Source organism: Macrobrachium rosenbergii, chromosome 3, assembly GCF_040412425.1.
Source record: "Macrobrachium rosenbergii isolate ZJJX-2024 chromosome 3, ASM4041242v1, whole genome shotgun sequence".
Taxonomy (NCBI): domain Eukaryota; kingdom Metazoa; phylum Arthropoda; class Malacostraca; order Decapoda; family Palaemonidae; genus Macrobrachium; species Macrobrachium rosenbergii.
Window position 1 is genome coordinate 10,815,359 of NC_089743.1, and position 6,433 is coordinate 10,821,791.

Genomic DNA, 6,433 nt, shown 5'->3' on the forward strand with positions numbered 1-6,433 from the left:
CTGAAGGTACTGTAATTGGATAACTGAGGTTATATCACTGATGTTCTTATTTTATAAATTTGGGAAATAGGCATCAGCATTTTAGAAAAGAATTATATTGAATTTTTTGTTTAATCTTTATTAATTAGGAGTTTCTTCTTTACTGTGACTACCTGTGCATATAATGCTGGGATTGTTATGCTACTTCAGTTTTGTAAGTTTTACGTTTCAAATATTCAACATTGTGATTTTTACTTGTGAACAAAGTACTTAATGAGTGATTACTACTTTTACAAAAAGACTGTTTGTTGTAAGGCCTAGTTGAGTAAGTGTAAGTATGAAAGTCATGTCACTAAAAATTTGGTGAATCTACTATATACTGTACAGTATGGAGCATACTTAACTGCATGGAGTAAATCCACTCCCATAGTCTTTATGAAGCGAAAGCTGCTTCTGAGTGTTAACAGTATCTTCAGTTTTCCCATCAATTTCAGTGCTGTATGAAAACAGCTGCAGTATTCATGATGCTAGTCAAAGCCTAGTTTAGTTAGTGTGTGGTTATTTGCCTCATATGATGGCATATACTGCACTGCAGTATTGTGTATTGTACTCAGGTATAATCAGTCTCATTTGTGTTGGTGTTTTATTTATACTGTTTATTAGTTTTCAGCAGGTGTGATAAAGTATTTAATTTGCTATCCTGATTTACAATTAAATCATCATTAGTCATGTACTGTACTAGAAGTGCCATTACAATATATATATATATATATATATATATATATATATATATATATATATTATATATATATATATATATATATATACATATACATATATATATATATTATACATATACAATACATATATAAAACATATATACATATATATAATATATATATATATATTATATATATGTATTACATATATTACATATTTATAAATATATATATATATATATATATATATATATATATATATGCATATAAATATTATATCAATATATAAATAATATATATAATATATGTATATATATATATATATATATATATATATATATATATATATATATAATGTACATATACAGTATAATATATATATATATATATATATATATATATATATATATATATATATATATATATATATATATATATATATAATAATTTTAGATACAATATATATATAATGTACATATACAGTATAATATATATATATATATATATTATATGTAATATATATATATATAATATATATATATGTAATATATATAATATATATGTGTGTGTGTATATATATATATACATATATATATATATATATATATATATATATATATATATATATATATATATTTATTTATTTATTATTAAAACAGACCTGGAACCAACGGACATCAGATTTAATGGACAAAATCTTGCCAAGGGTAGTATAGCCTAGGACGACTGTGTATAGGTTAGCTTTTGCAACAACAGGTATCATATGAAAAATTGGTTATGTAAAGATGATATTATTGCAAATGCTGTTTTACTTACTGTATTCTTAAATTCAAAATAAATGAAATAACAAAGCCAAATCTATATATTTTTTTTTCCTAAACACATAGCCTAAAAGGGAAACATTGTTTTGTTTACATTTCATCGCCACCACAAACCCCTAACAATACGATATTGTATGATAATTCTCGTTCGTATGACTGAATTGTTCTAAACTGTTATTTACCATGAAAATGATAATGATTTTTTAGTGAAAAGTGAATATTACGTTATCCTAAACATTATTACTACAATAATTATACTATCACTGATATGGAATTATTCCCCGAGTAGGCCATATACAGTAATATGAAGATATGTCAAATATATAAGGTAAAAATGGTTTTATTACATTTACGCTTCATCACCAATCACAAACAATACAATAATGTACGATAATTATTGTTTGTATGACTGCATTGTTCTAAGCTGTTATCTACCACCAAAATGATAATAAATTTTTAATTAAAAATGAATATTATGTTATCCTAAATGTTATTACTACCGTAATTACACTACCATGAAAATTTCTGAAAGGTTACCATACGATAAAGGTTGCTGTGAATGCAACCATATAACTCGATGTTTCATTGTGTTCTCTGGCCACTCACAGTTAAAAGTTGATTTCATTGATATGGGATTATTCCTCGAACAGGCTACTTATTATGAAGATATGCCAATAATATATAAGTTGAAAATGGTGTTCTTATCTTTATTATCAGTTTATTTTATAACGTGAATCTTTCTTGTATGTCGGTGGTGACAAACCTAGGCTGAGGCTAGCCTACCGATAAACATCACTTTTAAGGGTAATGTTGTAAGAAGACTTTGAAATGAAATTAAAGTGTTTTAGGACGGTAGCTTCAGGTATATTTGATGTAGGATTATAGTTCAAGGTATATTTGGTGTTTGAACTATTAAAATAGGTAGTTAAAAGCATTTCAGTTTAAGGCACATTTGGTGTTTGAACTATTAAAACAGGCAGTTATAAGCGTTTTTAGAAGGAGGGGTGTTAACAACTGAACGTGGATTTTCGTTTTCGTGGGGTGTGTGATCCCTAACCCATGCGAATACTGGGGTCGACTATCGATATCCATTTAGTTTTGTCTTAACCCATAAGGGATGGGCAACTCCCCCAGACTGGGCAAACTTTAATGTTGGCCCAATTTAAGAAAAAACATATCAATGGAAAGCGGAAGATATGCAAATGCACATGGTGTAAGAAAAAAAATTCTGAAAAATTTTCCCTACCTTCCACAGGAAATTCAAAGTGACTATTTACAACCCTGTGTGGGGCCTCTTTCACAAAACACTCAAAAATTTTACCAAGTTATACATGTTTTTTCTAATAATTTATTTTATTTCATTTTGTAAAATTATAATTACAGCTCACACAATATCATAACAGATAAGAAATAAAATCAGTAACCAATTCTGAGCATATTTGTCGTAAAATATTTACGTAAATTTACTGAGATCGGGAAATGCAGTAACTTTTTTCAGATTTATACATGTTTTTTCTAATATTCCTTTGCAAAATTACAATTATAACATCATATCATAAAAAAAAGAACTAAAACCAACAGCAATCCTTGGGTATATTTATGAGCAAATAAATAAAAAGACATCATGAGAGAGAAAGGAGCAAGATATTCACCCTTTAAGGCAAGAACAATACTAAATTTCATAAGACGCCCACGACTGAGCTGAGCTTAATTCTTTAGTTGCCACAATTCATTTATGGGCCATTGAAGTATTGGCAACTCTTTCCTGCTCAATATAGCCAAATCGTATAGTGCGTAGTATTAATACTCCTCAGAGGGGATCCGTCCACCACCCAAAACCTGTTTTAGATCCTCTATTGAGGGGATCTGTCCATGAATGGTTAATTGAGTTAAGAAACATTTGTGAATAAATCCTTTAAGGCAACATTATTGTAGTAATTGTGAATTACTACATTACTACTAGTCTATGGAGAAGACCCATTGATCAAGTTACCTTACATCATACTACTGTATAGACATGTGCTTGTGGCCATGTAGGCCTGTGTGAATTTGAATTATTTGCTGCCTATACAGTGATATATGTAGCTAATACTTGGTACTTTTTATTAAACAGACTGGGAAATGAGAGTTAATCTTGTTCCTTTAATCACTACTGGGCTACTTTTACATAGGACATACACATTACCTGTGCCACAGCAAATTGCTCAGTTTGCTTTTTTGTCTGTGGAAATGACTCATATCTATCTGCCATGAGCCAGCCCCTGAAGGAATAAAGGAAAATTTAGTTGGTTGCTGGGCATGTGTGAAAAACGCAACATGCCCCTGGAAGCAAGTTTAAACGATGAAAGAGCTAATTTTTAAACTGTGTATGAGCTATAGGTTTTAATAGGAGTATGGAAGGAGACTACTGTACATCATTCTGCCAGAACTATGGCATTGTTTTTCAACCCCTCTCCGAGCAGAATCCATATTTGGGTCAATACTTAACTCCTCTGATGGAGATGATTCTTTCCTTGGGAGAGATGTCACTGATACCTGACATGAAATGGATTTGGCCACTGAAATTTCTCGCCTGAATCAGGAATATCTAGGGAACAGTCTTCTGCTTTACATGGGAGAGATAATTCAGATGAGAATCTTACCTTTCCCATGTAGCAATCATGTATTGAGGGGACCCTGATAGGGTCCACCCAATGCAATCTGAAGTATCTGCCCCTTAGGGAGTAGTGATTTATCCTGGACTTCTATACTGCAAGGCAGTGGAGATACAACTGCCTTGACTCAATCTTTTCATGCAGGCTTCCCTGATGGGAAAATTTCACTTGCTGTACTTTCTATACTGCCAAACAGTGATGATATGACTGCCTTGGCTCATCAATTCATGCAGGCTTCCGTGATAGGAAATTCTGCTTTCTGTACTTTCTTTACTGCCAAGCAGTGGTGATATGACTGCCTTGGCTCAATCACTTCATACAGGCTTCATTGACAGGAAAATTCTGCTCACTGTACTTTCTATACTGCCAGGCAGTGGTGATATGGCTGCCTTGGTTCAATCAGTTCATGCAGGCTTGATAGGAAAATTCCACTTGCTCTACTTTCTGTACTGCCAGGCAGTGATAATATGACTGCCCTTGGTTCATCGATTCATGAAGGCTTTCCTGATAGGAAATTCTGCTTGCTGTACTTTCTATATTGCCAGGTAGTGGTGATACGGCTGCCTTGGCTCACCAGTTCATGCAGGCTTCCCAGATGAGAAAATTCTGCTTGCAGAACTTTCAGTATTCCGGGAGGAAACCATGAACAGTATCAAGGATGACCTAGCTACTGAGCATCAGCATATCAGAGATGTTATCCATGATTCCCATGAGGAATACAAGTCTGTTCTGGATATGGACAATTAGTAAGTAGTGTCACTCTTTTCCAATACAGAATAAAACATTTACCAACTGGTCTGTCTTTTCGTATTATAAGCTAAATCTACCTGAAAAGTTACATAAACGTAGGCCTTTGCATGTATTTATTTATGAGTGATTATTGTTTTTGCTTAACGGAAAACAGCAGTCAAATGTAATTGGCATGAAGTTTCCAATTTATAGGTGGGAGGGTTTGACCCCAAGGTGGATAAGAAAGTTTTCTTAAAACCTGTGTCCGAGGATAAATGTTATTTTCATAAGAAAAATATCATTCTTTGTAAAAAAAATAATTGCATACAGATCACATGCACATACTCATTTCTATTTGTTTTATCTGTTCCTGTATGAAATTAATTTTGCTTCGAATTCCCGGGTCTTTTATAGAAGATAGAACAAGCAGTCAAAGAGATGGCTGACTAATTTTGAAACAGGGCTACTGGCTACCTGAAGAGATTTAAAGCGGACAACACAGAATGGGAAATTTTACGACCAGATTATAATGCCCCTCATGGAGAGGGGTAGGGGCCGAGAAATGGATTATAAGCCTATTAAGAAGTGGCAGCCTCTGTAATGGATCCTATGTTTCATCGTAAACTGGTTTCACCTTTTTTCTTATCGATGTCATCAAAATAAATCAACATATGTAGTGGGTGCTGATTACCTAATCAGAATCAAAAGGTCCCAGCGTCTGGGTTTTAACCTTAACTACAAAATTGTTCATTAAATACCTTAAAGGTCAACTGCTAAACATCAGAGCTGTGCTAACAATCATACTCTCTTGAAGAAGTATACATCAAGTATATATGCATATTATTACATAAAAATACTGATCACTGCATGTTATATAAACCAGCAATAAGAGCTATATTTTTTTACAACCTGTGTGTATTAATACAGGAATGATGATCTGATAGCAATTTTTTTCTGCCATGGAGAACAAGACTGCCAACGAGACAGGGAAGAAAACAAAGAGGAAAAAGATGCAGAATATATGATTACAAAAAGGAAGGCAGAGAGTTCAAAACCTATGAGGCTAGTTACATAAAGCAATGGTCAAGCAGGTGGACTCTGGAGATGGTAATTTCCTTAATATCAGTGCCAGTATTAGAAAGCTGGGGAAGTGGTACCAATATACTGCCACAAATTGATAATTTGTATATATATATATATTATATATATATATATATATATATATATATATATATATATATATATATTATATATATATATATATATATATATATATATATATATATACATATATAATATATATATATATATATATATATATATATATATATATATATACATATATAATATATATATATATATATATATATATATACATATATATATATATATATATATATATATATATATATATATATATATATATATATATATATATATATATATATATATATATATATATATATATATATATATATATATATATATATATATATATATATATATATAATATATATACATTGTCACAATG